At 47.8% G+C, this 14,846-nt stretch overlaps 2 long non-coding RNA genes across 2 annotated transcripts in view; one reads left to right on the forward strand and one right to left on the reverse strand.

Annotated features, from left to right (window-relative positions):
* The window catches only part of LOC134740376 (uncharacterized), a 63,997-nt gene that overhangs the window by 11,519 nt on the left and 37,632 nt on the right, over nt 1-14,846 (forward strand). The gene's annotated exons all lie outside the window — the stretch shown is intronic.
* Nucleotides 9,240-12,399, reverse strand: LOC129009469 (uncharacterized). Its single transcript, XR_010127809.1, has 2 exons — nt 10,549-12,399; nt 9,240-9,756 (listed from the first exon to the last, which is right to left on the reverse strand). It is a non-coding gene; the product is annotated as an uncharacterized LOC129009469 (long non-coding RNA).

The raw sequence follows: 14,846 nt of genomic DNA on the forward strand, positions 1-14,846 counted from the left end.
TGGACAGCTTAAACAATAGAAATTTATTTTCTCATAGTTCTGGAGGCTAGAAGTCCAAGATCAAGGTGTTAGCAGGGTTGGTTTCTTCTGAGGCCTCTCTCCTTGGCTTGTAGATGTCTGTCGTCTCCCTCTGCTTTGCCTGTGTCCTAATCTCTTTTTTTTTGAGATGGATTTTCATTCTTGTTGCCCTGGCTGGAGTGCAATGGCACGATCTCAGCTCACTGCAACCTCCACCTCCCAGGTTCAAGCGATTCTCCTGCCTCAGCCTCCCAAGTAACTGAGATTACAGGCGCGTGCCACTACGCCTGGCTAATTTTTGTATTTTTAGTAGAGACAGGGTTTCACCATGTTGGTCAGGCTGGTCTCGAACTCCTGACCTCAGGTGATCCGCCCACCCCGGCCTCCCAAAGTGCTGGGATTACAGGTGTGAGCCACCGCACCTGGCATGCTGTTCTCTTCTTATAAGGACACCAGTTATATTTAATTAGAGCCTACCCATACAATCTTGTTTTAACTTAATTACCTCTTTAAAGGGCCTGTCTCCAAATACAGTCACATTCTGAGTTACTGAGGGTTAGGACTTCAAGAAATGGAATTTGCGGAGACACAATTCAGCCCTTAACTGACACCATGACTCTGGATTCCTAGTCCACTGCCATTGTGCCCATGTCAGACTAAGTCATCTGGTGGATCCTATTCTTAAGTTGGCTCAGTTTTGTTTTGTTTCTTAGGGATGGGGAAGCTGTTTAGAGCCAACATGAGATTAAAAACTGTTTCCTGGAGCCAAGGCCCATTGGGAAACTGAGTGAGCATGGGCTGGGGAATCCGGGATTAGGCTGACCACCAAACACTGGGAAACGGAAGTTTCTAACCAGAATCTTGGAACTGGAAAGAACTCAGTGAGGCTAACTTGGCCATCTCAGATGGAGGAGAACTTACCTGGTATGTTCAGAGAACACAAGTGTCTGAGAGCTCTCATCACTGATACATTCTTTCTTATGTGTATTCAGATTCTTCAGGCCAAGCTCAAACCCCTCTCCCTTGCCTCCAGTCCTCAGAGTTGGACAGTAAGATAAAACTCATCCAATAAGAGAGGTTTTCTCCCTTGAAGCTTGAAGAAGGTTTGACAAAATCTTAAGGAAATTTTTTTTATTCAAGAGAGCCTCTTTCTCTCCTGATCTGAGGCTGGAGGTGTGGAATTTAGAGGCAAAAACTTCCCTTACCCCGTTGTTGTCTGTCCTAAGACCTTCAGCCCCTTATCTGGGCCCTGGCCAGCTCTAGGAAATGGATTAAGATGAGTTGATATGTAATGTGGTACAGAAGCAGGGAGAGGGGAGAGGCCCTCTAATATCGCAGAGATCACAGATGGCTCCAGTGGGATTATGGGGCATGGTGTATGATGAGGCTTGTGCCAAAAAGTGGCCACAGCCAGGAAGAAGGGGCCATCTTATTATGATGGTTGGTGACTCTCCCTGCCATGGAGAGCAAGCTTGGATTCTGGGGTTTGGAGAGAGCAACTCCAAAAATATCCAGCTGAAACACACACAGCCAGAGTCAGCATGGTGCTAGGAAGAGTACTGGTTCAGGGATCAGAACACCTGGGTTCTGATGTCTGTCTGAGCCTCAGTTTCTCTTCCTTCACAATGAAGTGGTTTGATTAGGTTATCACTAAGATCCTTCCAGCTCTGAGACTCTAAGCAAAAACTGAAGGATGCTGGGGGGCAGGGAGAAGGAATACTCTTTGTAGCAAATCAAATGATGGACTATGTGTCTCTGTGAACCAAACCAGGCACAGAAAACTCTCCATCTTCATTCCAGAGTTGGTGGGGGGTGGGGGAGTAGGGGGTGTTAGCTGTGGTGTCTCCTTATTTGACAACTCAACCTTTTCCACTGAGCCCCTGCAGACACACCATGGGGAGCTGTTTCCTTAAGGACTCTGCCCCTGAGGGAAGAGAGGCAGAAACAAGATGGGGCAGGAAGTTGGAAAGGGTGTCTGCATGATGCCAATAGCCAGGTGAAAACAGAGAAATCAGCCCACTATCTGCTTAGTTTCAAATAGAATAAACGGATCCAATTTTGTAGCTTTCATCTGATGTAATGGATAATGAGATGCAGGATCAGCCTTTTGCAGTGATTCAGTTTAAAGCCCCTGGGAAGGATCTGTTTCCCCCTCCCCAATTATCCTGCCACAGAAATGCCTTAAGTTCCACCATTAAAGCATATGGTGTTAAGTACAGTCCTCTGCAGATCACATCCTTTAAAATACAAAAGCACCACTGGGATACTTCATCAAACAAGGATAGAACCAGAAAAGTAGTGCTTAGGGGGGATGCTCAGGGAGATGAGGGGCCCTGAAGATTAATCTCTAGATACTTCTCAGTTTCACATTGCCTGATCCTTGTGGGAAAGCTAGATTCTGCCTGAGGAAGTGGGAACTCAAGGACTCCCCTAGAAACCAGATGCCTGCAATTATGAGCATATTTCTAGTCCTGGGAAATGGGTGTACTCTAAGTGGTGAGGGTAGTTATCATGCCGAAAAATCACAGAGGCTGCCAGTAAAACTTAAATCAGGGGGATGGAAATTCCGATAATATACGTGCATTTGGGTCAGCCACTATAGAAACCAGTGTAGAAGTACTTCATGGGGCCCTCTGTAGGTCCAGAGGATATAAAACTATTCCAGAGGGGGAAAAATCCATTCCATTTCTATGATTATCTACTGTATATCTAACCCATAAGGCATGATTTGAAAATATTAAAACCTAGCAGATAGGGAAACACACAGCCAGGGTTCAAATCTAGTGATGTGACCTTGGGCAGGTGACTTAACCTTTCTGAGAATAGATTTCCTCATCAAATTCAGTATAAAGCAACTGGCATATAGTAATCTTCCAGAAGTGGAAACTATTATAGTTATGAGTACCAAGGGAGCTTCAGGACACCATTCATGAATTGGCACTAAGCCATGGAATGAATGGTCACCATGCTCAGAGCACATCAGAGGTCCAGACCCTGATAAATTCATGCATAATCTTTTTCTTTCTTTCTTTTTCTTTTTTTTTTTTTTTTTTTTTTTTTGAGACGGAGTCTTGCTCTGTCGCCCAGGCTGGAGTGCAGTGGCGCAATCTCGGCTCACTGCAAGCTCCACCTCCCGGGTTCACACCATTCTCCTGCCTCAGTCTCCCGAGTACCTGGGACTACAGGCACCCGCCACCACGCCCAGCCAATTTTTTGTATTTTTAGTAGAGATGGGGTTTCACCGTGTTAGCCAGGATGGTCTCGATCTCCTGACTTTGTTATCCACCCGCCTCGCCCTCCCAAAGTGCTGGGATTACAGGCGTGAGCCACTGCGCCCGGCGCATAATCTTTTTCTTACCTGGGTGAATCTTGTTTTTTCCCAACTTAATCTTATCTTTCAGGATCTGCCAATAAAATAAGCAGAAAGAGTCCTGAACCCCTCCATGCAACCTGGAAATTTTAGGTTTGGGCCAAGGTTGGCCTTACCCACAGACAGGATGGGTGGCTGCCTTCATGACAGGATTTAAGAAAAATCATAAACCACCCTCACCCAAATTTGTATTATGCCACCTGCCACATGGGTCTAAAATTCCATTATTATAGATATTTCCCCCCATCTGGGCAGTGGCTTCTGAAGACCCCTACCAAAAACACACAGTTGCCTGGGAGAACGTGATGTCAACACATTGGTGAAAGTTTCCCAACCTGTAATCTAGCTTCTCCTTCAGTAAAGAAGAATGGTCTGGAGTTCAGGACAAGTAAATTTTGATAGGACTGGGGTTCTTAAAGGGCCAGAGCACAGGCCTTTTCCTTTCAGGAGGCACACAGTAGAATGTATGGGCAGCAGAAAGACACCAAATGGGCATGGGACCTACTAAGAATGTCGACTGGGCCATCTGTGATTTAGGGAGCTGAGACATTGAGACAATTCTAACTTTCAATTCACCTTGATATTGACTCTACCTAGCTCTTGTACCTTCCAGCACAGACTTGCATCCTCCCAAGAGCAATGATGTACTTGGGCAAGAGGTAGAGAGGCAATACTAGTGTCTGGGTAGTCTGAGCAGGGATATCCAGGATCTCAGTGACTGAGACCAAGTAGCTCTGTCTCTGACCAACACTATCATGACAACAGCTAAAGGTCTCCACTCTGGGTTGGGGTCAAGGAAATGAGTAACTAAGAGTGTGCTCTGCAGATCACTGGGACTCTAGAGGGTCTTTTAGTTGGTCCAAAAGTCCACCCAGAATCCATCATCCAAACACACGTGACTGGTTCGTGTTTTGTTTTTTGTTTTGTTTTGTTTTTGAGATAGAGTCTTGCTCTGTCACCCAGGCTAGAGTGCAGTGGCGCAATCTCGCCTCACTGCAACCTCTGCCTCCCAGGTTCAAGCAATTCTCCTGCCTCAGCCTCCCGAGTAGCTGGGATTACAGGCACCTGCCACCACGCCCAGCTAATTTTTGTATTTTTAGTAGAGACGGGGGTTTTACCATCTTGGCCAGGCTGGTGTCGAACTCCTGACGTCATGATCCACCTGCCTCAGCCTCCCAAAGTGCTGGGATTACAGGCGTGAGCCACCACGCCTGGCCTGGTTTGTGTTTTAATTGTAATCTCTGAGGAGATATAAATATATATTTGAAAGAGCAAAGAAATTAATATTTGAAAAAGTATAACTATTGTCATGGTTATTTACTAAGAAAAAATGTGTGTGTGAATATTGAATATGTATGTATGTGTGTAAACACACACACACACACGTATTCTTCCCTCCCTCCCTCCCTTCCTTTCTTTCCATTGCCAAAAGAGGCCAATAAGATATGTGACAACTGGCATCTCTGCAATCTGACCAGAACAGCCTGAAGGCCACCAGAGTGGATGTTACATCTGCAGGACTGGCCGCTTTCCTACCAATGTTTTTCAACTCAGATGTTTTGGCATCATGGCAGCACACATCCTCTCTCTAATCCAGTCTGCACCTAAACCCTGTGTAGGCAGTTTCTGCCGTAAAAAGAGCAGCCTGATAAGTGAGAACTTGGTTCCTCCTACATTACCCTAAATATTGCTGTGAAATATTAATCAGGGAAATAATATTAATACTTACAACAACTACAACCAAGTTGTAGGGCCTCAACTACTCCTCTCCCCAAACTTTCCTCCTCTAAATTATGAAGAAACTTCCTTAAGAAGGTTGGAAGGCCAGGCGCGGTGGCTCACGCCTGTAGTCCCAGCACTTTGGGAGGCCGAGGCGGGCGGATCACAAGGTCAGGAGATCGAGACCATCCTGGCTAACATGATGAAACCCTATCTTTACTAGAAATACAAAAAATTAGCCGGGCATGGTGGCAGGAGCCTGTAGTCCCAGGTACTCAGGAGGCTGAGGCAGAAGAATGGCGTGAACCTAGGAGGCGGAGCTTGCAGTAAGCTGAGATCACGCCACTGCACTCCAGCCTGGGCGACAGAGCGAGACTCCGTCTCAAAAAAAAAAAAAAAAAGAAGGTTGGAAGAACTGGGAATGAGAGAGGAGAATTGGGAATGGGAGAGAATGTGTTAAGCAGGTGTAAAACATAGGAAGGGGTTCTATAAACGCTCCATCTCTGAGACGGGGGCTTTGTGGATGGGAGGAGAAGGAACTAAAGGGCGGTAATTAGCTTATTATTGTTTCCCCTGGGTGTTGTGAGAATTCCTTAGGAAACACTTGCAAAAAAGCAGAGGGAAGACAGTAAATACACATCTAATGATATGCTAAATAAATTATTATTGTTATTATTATGACTATAATAGCAATTGTAACTTGCTTCCTGCTCAAATTTCCACTAAAGACGGGAACTGACCCCCTTACTGCCAGGCCTCCACAGCTGTCAATAACCCCCAGCCCCCGCCTCCCCAGGAATCAGTTGAGTAATTGGGCAATATAGACTAGGCTTCAGTTAACAGCCGTTCTTCTGGTTTCTGCAGGAGAACCAAACAGGAGCTCAACATAAGCAGCAAGGCCTCTGCCAGGTACCTGTTCTAGCAAAGAAAAGAAGAAAAGGAAACTTGCCGAGAATCGTGGGGGTTATACTTACGGAATAACTTCTTGATTTCCAAGCAAGAGAACTTAGGGAGGGCAAAAACTGAGGCAGGCATTTAGGAAGGGGGTGGGTCACAGAAACAAAGGGGAAATATACAAATTAGGGATACTCAGTCTAGAGATCATAGGCTTCTAGGACTCCTGCAACTATCAAGGGCACTTCCAGAATTTTGCTAGGAAGCGAGCCAATTGTTTTTGTCAGCTTCTCAAAGGGGTCTGGGACCCAGAAACAGCTAAGAGCCATTCCAGCCCAGGTAAAAGGGACCCAGGACTCTTTGGGGTTAATAATAGTGGCCAGTGTCTATTGGTTTCCTGCCTTTTGGCTAAGGACAAACCAATAGACACTGGCCACTACTGTAATCTGCTGTTTACAGCAACTGTCAGCAACCCCCCCAACCCCCCTACTTCTAGCCAGAGCCCAGGCACCTGCCTTGAGCCCTTCTTAGGCAAATATATGTAAATGTAGGACCCTCAGTTCTCCCTCCCTGAATTTCTTTAGGGAAAGCAACAACCATCCCTGTAAGCCATAGGTATTCATGGGGAGGAAGGAGAGGGCTAGCTGTCTGAGAGGGAAACTGCCAAAGGCTGCAGAGTAGGAAATGGGATTCCAGGTTTAAGATAACTCCTTTCTGGACCTCAGTCCTTCACCTAGTCACCTAGTCACAGGGTGGATTGCCTCTAAGGATACTTAGGGGAAAAGGAACCAAATTCGGGAGGGTCCTCCTTGCTTTAAGCCTTGATGGGAGAGGGAGAGGCCAACCCTTCTCTGCAGACGGGGAACCTCACTAGACAGAGGAGCTCCAAACCTGCCCAACCCATCCCATGAACCGACGGCGCCTGGCCTGGCTCCAAACTCCCGAAAGCAACTATTTTACAGGGACCAAAAAGGGGACACTGGTGATAATAATTAAAAAAAAAAAAATGAAACAATCTGATTGGGGCACTACTGGATCAGAAAATGCGTGACCTTTTTAAAGTTAAATTGTTAAAAAATTTTAACTATTAAACATTTTAAATATTAAGCCTGATCTGTTTGGTAGCCCTGGAGCAGGGCTGAGGCATAGAGAGAAACCTTTCCTTCAGCCAGGTTGTCTGTCTTGCACTGATTTATTTTTGTTTTATTTGTGGATTTCTTAATGGACCCAATGGTGGTTCCTCTTTGCACCCCTTGGGTTGACAGGCAATTCCTTCCTAGCCCAGGTCTCAGCTCTGGTTTAGTTTTCATAACTTGGGGGTCCAGGGAGCCAGGAGACTGGAGATAGAAAGCAGAAGTGCACTGGGGCGGTGGATCTGCCTTGGCTTACCCCCAGATTTCCGGATTCCAGGTGCCTTGCTCCAGTCCCCACCCCACCCTAGGCTCAGGATGCTCTCCCACCCTACTAACCACTGGTCCGGTCAAAGCCCAAGCTGCTGCCAGCCACCATGTTATCTCCCAGCCTGGCTAGGGTGCCTGCTAGCCAGCAGTGGCTATGGTGGTGTGCAGAGTGAGGGTGAGTTTTTGTATTGACTGCCATTCTGTTTACCTCAACATTCTGTGCCAGGCAGCAGACAGAGTCCCTGCACTGCAGGAATTCCTAGTCCTGTGGGCAGGGGTGTGTGGAGGGTGGCACATGGTGGTTAGCCTGGTCCAGGGGTCTCCACTCCCTTCCTAGCATCCTAGAGATCCTGGAGGCCAGGTTGGCCACGGAGACTGAGTTCAGGACAATTCCTTCACACATTCAACGAAGTTATCTGTAACTCCCTGGTTAAAAAAACAAACAAACAAACAAACAAAACACCAAAAACTGGCAGTCGTGGGAGGTATTTCCCCACTGGGCTGGTTGGTAGCAGGGGAAGAATTGTGGACTCCTGGCCCAGTGGCGCCTGGAAGGAGGCTGACGTAAGAGTGGTGTAGCTGTGAGTGGGAGAAGTGAGATCTAGTGGGGTAAGTCCATGTTCCCTGTTCCTAAAGTCAAATTCTCCCTGAAAAGACCCAGGGCAGCACTGTTAGGGAGCTGAAGGAGTCCCTCTGTACCTAGAGGGAATTAGGCCACTCAGGCCTCAGAGAAGGAGGGTGGGTGATGAGGACAACCTCCCCAAGCCCCCATCAGAGCAGGCCCAATACTTGCAAATTCACTCCTCAGTCCACCAGATTCTGGTCCCATCCTACATCCCCGCCAGGGCACAGGAGGCCCAGATAAAAACAAACTTTATTTGGCCAAATTAACTCACTTTCCTGGATTACCTCACTTATCGGAAAGCGAAAGTACACCCCACGCACCTCGCCCTGTCTCTGCCTAAACCTCTTTATCTCTGAAGCCCACTCTTTGAGACCTAAAAATTAGGGTTCAACAGAAACGCTCTAGGACTACAGGAGGGACACGACAGTCCCCTATCCTACAGTGCACTAAAAGCCAAACTGAAGGCTGCTTCCTCGGTGCAGAGTATCTCAGGGTGAGGTGGCAGGACTGTTCACCGCTTCCCATTTTACAAGCTCCTTGTCCACAGCTGTCTGCGCCAGCCCCTCACAAAACCGGTTCTCGCCTTCTGGTGGGTGCTGGTGTTTACCCCTTTCCTCCCACTATCTGTTCAAACCGAGCCCACCCACCCTCCATTCACCTCCCCTCCTTAAGGCTCCCTGAGCTCTATTTACCCTTTTGTAACTCCATCCCTCCATAAGTACACAACTCTCCTAGCTGGTTTCCTAGAGGGCAGATACAGTGTTTCCAGTTGGCCCTCTGCAGATATCTGTGAACAAGTCTCTCCCAGCCCTTACATATAAATATGTCTGTTCTAGATAGACGGGCCTAAGTCCCAACGTAAACACATCACAAGATAATTACACCTTATATACATACAGATCTCTCTATAGAGTTATATTTGAAAGTGTCTATAACTCTAGAGAGAGATTGCAGCATGCACATATAGGACTATAATTATTTATGTCTATTTTTATAACTATGTAGTTATAAATAGATATGCCTATATATAGTGATAATAATATAGAAATATCTCCATAGCCATATATGGCTCTAAGTGAATGCTCTAACTACTCTATTTCACAATCAATAAGTATATATCTCCTGATACATAATTCTAACAATATACATTTTTATCTATATAGCTGTTCAGAGATATAAATCTGTCAGGATATCAAATGTACATAAAGCCGGATGGCTGTAAGAGAGTCATATATTTTCCCATATATAAATCTGCTCCTATAACTACTGTATATGCACAAATACAATGGAAATAATTATATTTCCCTCAAACATAAATCTGTAAATACAACCACAGCACATTTAGGTACGGTTAGACATAGAGCAATATTTCCTAGACATCAGTCTGTCAATAGAGCCACCAGTGCCTCCAAACAGAGAGTTATAGAGGGAGTTATAAATAAACTCTCCAGATGTGAACGGATCAGTAGAACTAGATGTAAACATGACTCCAAGCCGTTCTTTCTTCTTCTTCTTCTTCTTTGTAAGATATTCCTGAAGCAAGCCCAGTCATATAACAGGGTGCGGAGGTGTCTGGGTACTGGTATTTTTCCCCCCAAGGAGGGTCGGAGGTCGCTGGACTTTGGGAAACCGAGCAGGAGTGGGTAGGGGACAGTGCCCGCTCCCAACGCAGCCCAGAAGCCCCTTCTGTCTGTCTCCTGGTGGCTGAGAGCTCGGGCAAGTGGAGAGGCCTAAGGGAGAAAAATGAAAAAGCAGAGTCTGGCTTGAGTCGTTTGGCCCTTCGGCCTAAAACCCTCTCAACAGGGAAGCCCCGACCAGGCGTCGGAGCGGAGAGAGCCCACGAGGCCCAGAGGCTGGGGGAAAGGGGCTGCAGGCCGGGCTGCGGAGGCCGAGCGGAGTCGCCAGCCAGTGCCTGACCGCCCGGCGCCCCATCGCCCGGGGCCGCTGCCTCGCCGGCGGCCTGGAACACAAAACCTGGGCCCTAGCCCTGCGTCCTGCGCTCAGCGCTTCCACCTGTCTTATTTTATTGCTGTTTTGTCCGATTAGGTATCGCAGCGTCCTCCACCCGGTGTTGTTTTCAAATGCGAGGGCACCCAGGGCTTTCTGAATGCGTGTGTGTGTTTGTGTGTGTGTGTGTGTGTGTGTGTGTGTGTGTGTGCTAGCTTTAAATAAGTGACTCAGTGGATAGTGTATTTCTCTTTTCAGACCAAATGGGTCACCGGCTACTGAAAAAGAATCCAGACCTCTGAAAGGGTTTGTGACAAATTTTTTAGAATTTCTCACGCTCATTTTTTACGACGATTTTCTCTTCTTTTTTCTCTTTTAAAAAAGTTGGCTAATTTGTGTTTCTATATTCCTCTTTAATTTTATTTTTATTGGGGGTACAATTGTTTTTAAAGGAGGGATTTCGTTAGACCCGAAACTGTGGGGTGGCTTCCTCTCTAGCAAACTTACTATCTCTGCGCCTGTGATTCCCATCTCCCCCAAGAAAACAAACTAATTAAATAACCAGAAAACTGTACCTGGAGAGAATGAGGTAGATGTTGCAGGATCCGGGACCGCGGTCTTTGCTTGCTTCATGAAAAATCGGCTAGCCTCCAAACTCGCGAAGGAAAATTCAAGGCGCCTCAACTCCTCCTTTTAAATTTTTTAATAAAGAGCCTAGAAAGGGAAATTTGCCTGGGCCTGCCGGAGCCCCAGCCTGGCTCTCCCAACTCCCCAGCGGCCATAAGTGTTTTTCTGCTTCCGTTCGGGCCCCCAGTCTTCCTGGGCATCTCTGAGCTCCTGCCGGATCAAGGCTGTGGTCATCGCCTCATTCATCTCTGCCCCTTGGCCTGAGCCTGCACATTTGGCCTCCTTAAAACAGGGGCTCCTAGAGAGTCCCAAAAGCCATTAACCATCCCCATATGTGGGATCCCTTCCCTGATCACACAAAGCAGAAGCCTGAGAAAAAAAGCAATAAAGAGTGGCAATAAAGAGTGGCCTCCTGGTTCTCCTTCCCCTCTTCTGTCCCTTGTCTGGGAAAGGGGTTCCCAACCCCAGCCCCGCCAAGAGCATATTAAGAAGCTTTCTTCCTCCCTGCCTTTCCTATCTCCCCCTCAGATGCTGTGATCCTGACTCCTTCTTCTGTCTCCACCTCAAAATATTTCCTCTTGCATTTTATTGTTACTCTGTTATGGAGGGACTGTTAACTACTGTTTTATTATTATTATTCATTATTTATTGTTACTATGATTGTTAGAGATTTGTTCACCACCGTTCAGGGGACAGCAGCCTGGCCCAGGGGGAAGCCTACCTCTCTCTCTCTCTCTCTCTCTCTCTGTGTCACACACACACACAAACACACATACACACACACACCCTAACACAGTGCACACACTCACGCATATATGCTCACAAATGCCTGCTGTGTTCAGGCCCCTGCACAGCAATCCGAAGAGGCAGGCATCCTACCCCAGCACGCAAACAACACACTGCCCATGCACACCAGCATTCAGGCAGAACACCACCCCCAGACCAACGCCAAAACCCACACGCACCGAGCTTGCAAGGAAAGGAAAATACGTAAAGAATCCCTTCTCTCCCACAACCTGGAGGGGCGAGTCAGGCCTCCGTCTCTTCCCCCGAGTCGCTTTCGCTTTCTCTTTTTTTTTTTCTCCTTGTTTACAGCTTCAGAGAGCTCAAGGCCCATAAATCTTGAGGGGCCTACAGAGCGCAGAGCACATTTGTATGCATCGTTAGGACTCGCTAATACCTAAGCCCATTAAGGAGCGTGTATGCGCGTGGTTTCCGGTGTGTATTAACTTATAGTTAAATTCTGGAGGAAAGGGCATTGTGAATTAACATATACCAAATCCATCATGGGCTTTTGTCATATCAGATTAGTCAGTCATGGGTTTGGGGGAGCAACTTGCCTGGGTCGGGGTGTACCCACCCTTCAAACTTTGTGGAGCAGGCCCGGGGGTCTTGGGAAACACGAAGGCATTCCTATCCAGCCCCAGTCATTCGGATCCCCCAGGCCTAGCGGCTGCACACCTACGAGATGGCGGAGGGACTGCAGACCTGGGTGCGGGAGGCCAGCGCCGGCGAAGAGAGGCGGGCGAGGGAGGCCCCTCCAGCGTCCTGCTGGGGTTGAGTTGGGGCGGCTCGTACCGCGGCCGCTGGGTCGTCTGGTTTCCGCTTTCCGAAAGAAATGAGAGGAGAGGCAAATGGAGTCGCTGAACTTTAATTAAACCGTAGAGAAGACAGTGGGGGGAGGGGAAAAAAAACGATCGGAGAAGGAGGAGGAGGCGGCCGAGAGATCGAGGAAAGGAAGTCCTGGCGGCTTGGGGGAACTTGGAGATCTCTCCAAGGGGCTGAAAGCTGGAAGTTGTATGCAGGTGTTCCTTTCCCACACCCCAGCTACTCCGCCCCAGTCGAACAGGCTAATTCCGGCCCTCTTATAAAAAAAAAGAAAGAAAAGGTAAAGAAAAAGAAAATCTAATTATGTGTCATGTTTCAGCCAGGTGTTCCTGGTTTCAATGACTCAGACCCTATTGGAGCCCCGAGGATCTGGATAATTGGGCCTGCATAGACAGAGATGAAGGGTGCCATTTCTAAAAGGAGGAAGGGGAGAGGAAAGTCCATCTCTTGGGGTCTTGTAGAAAATGCCAAAGACCAAACAAACTAAATTATTGTGTCCGTGTAGATCTATTTGCCTATTTACATACAGCAGGCTGTGGGGGTGGGGGGTGAGGGAAGGCCGGGAATAAACGACCAGGATGGAGCGGGCTGGCAGGAGAGAAAATGCGCCCCCCGCCCTTTGCGGGAACAGCTAAGGGGCCTCCTCAGCTCGCAGTTCAGGCGACCGCGCGGCGGTCCGGTCCGGGGCCGGGGGCCGGGGCCGGGCTGGGGGAGGGGAGGCGGGGGCGGGAGGGGAGGCGGAGGCGGGCCCTCCCCGGGCGCTGTGAACTTTAGCTGGGCCGCCGCCTGTCAGCCCCAGAAAGCGTTAAAGGTGCAGCAGCCCGCGCCAGCCTCCGCAGCCGCCTTTGTACGCGTGATTTATGACTTCAATCTTGGTTCACCGAGAGTTCACACGGCTTTCGCTGCTGTTGAAGGTTAAAAGATGGTCTTCGCTTGACAAGTGGGACTATTGAAAATTCCTTCTTCTTTTTTTTTTTTTTTTTTTATTTTAGAAGCGAAGAGCAGAGGCTCAGGAGAGAAAAAAATTGGGGGGGGGGGACGGGGGACAGGGGTTGCAGGTGGGCCAAAATGGTAGGTCAGGAAGGTTTGTCTTTTTATATTTAGGATTTTTTGTTTGTTGCTAGGATTTGCGTGCGTGTTGGGGAGAGGGTAGAGAATAAGAGGGAGCTAGGCAAGAGATGTAAAGATCTCTCATATTTAGAGGCCAAAGAAGTGGAAAAAAAAAACAAACTCGTGCTTCCACAGTTAATTATCTGGGTAACTTGGGTCACACCCCCTAACTGATCCTCCTCTAGAGACCGGAAATGGGCCAGGTAAGGGAGAGAGTTTGGGTAGAGGGTAAGGTTTGTGTGCTTCTCACTGGGTGTACTTGATCATCCACCTTACCTGGGTAACTACTTTTTTTTTTTTTTTTTTTTTTTTTTTTAGAAATGGGGTCCAGCTCTGTTTCCCAGGCTGGAGTGTTGTGGCACCATCACAGTTCACTGAAGCCTCAAACTCCTGGGCTCAAGTAGTCCTCCCACCTTAGCCTCTTAAGTATGTGAGACTGCAGGTATGTGCCACACCGCCAGGCTGGGTAGCTGCTTTTCAATGTGCTTCTGCACCCACAGATTTGGACAAGGGTATTTTTAGGCCGCAGTCTTTCAACTCTCTTCATCCTATAGGTTTAGCCTGCCATTTACATTTGATGCACATGAAGAGGCTAATGGGAAGGAAATCTGTAGAACTGGAATTGGAAGTCCTTTCGAATCCCAAATCCCCTTGGTCTAAGAGCCAGTCTCTCTTCTTTCTAGCATTTTGAAAAAGGTCATGCCACAGCAGAGATGGTGGTCAAAGACCTCCTAAAGACCAGGATCTAAGGCCCCTTTGTGATCTAAGGCTCTGAATACTTGGAGAGACAAAACTCACTCCTTCTTTGTAGATTCAGAGAGACAGAGAGAGAGAGAGAATGAGGAGATACCTTGAAGCTGAGGGTCTGCTTGGCTCTTTGAGGTTTTTTTTAAGACGTTTTTAAAAAATTTTCTGGAGTGGGAATTTGGGATTGTGTGCACTGGGAAGGGGAACAGCAGAGAGCTGGGTCTGGAGTTGGGTGTGCCTCCCTAGCCCTATTTAGGCCCCATCTCCATTATCGATGCTAGGTAAATGTCTTCTTAAGAGATAGAGCCAGCCCCTCAAATCCAGATCTGGGAACCAAAGGCATTCACGCTAGAAGGGGCACTCCCTGCTTCTCTTTCTACATAGCGTTAGAGAGGTGTTTTCCCACCATGTGAGGACTTAGATAAGAGAAGGAGAAGAGCCAGAAAGATGTCCACATCTCGCCGGGACACCTAGCACCAGGCCCTCCTACAGGGGACCTCATATGTAAATAGCAGAATGGGGAGCAGAGAACAGAGAGACCCCAGAAATCCAGAGTCCAGGCTCTGAGGTCACTTTGGCAGGAATGGTCCTCTGGCCTTATGAAGAACTGTTTAGAAGCTCAGGGGGTGGTAGCTGTTAGGAGGAATCAGCCAAGGAAGCTAATGAATCTCTTCCAGGTTCTGTTTGGGAAGCAGAGGAATGAACTTAATGGCCTCTGGAAGACATGTCTGTACTGAAGTCCCCTTCCCACCCTTTCTGACTGTGTTCCTCCCTGGGAAAT

The sequence above is a fragment of the Pongo pygmaeus genome, chromosome 10, assembly GCF_028885625.2.
Source record: "Pongo pygmaeus isolate AG05252 chromosome 10, NHGRI_mPonPyg2-v2.0_pri, whole genome shotgun sequence".
Classification (NCBI taxonomy): domain Eukaryota; kingdom Metazoa; phylum Chordata; class Mammalia; order Primates; family Hominidae; genus Pongo; species Pongo pygmaeus.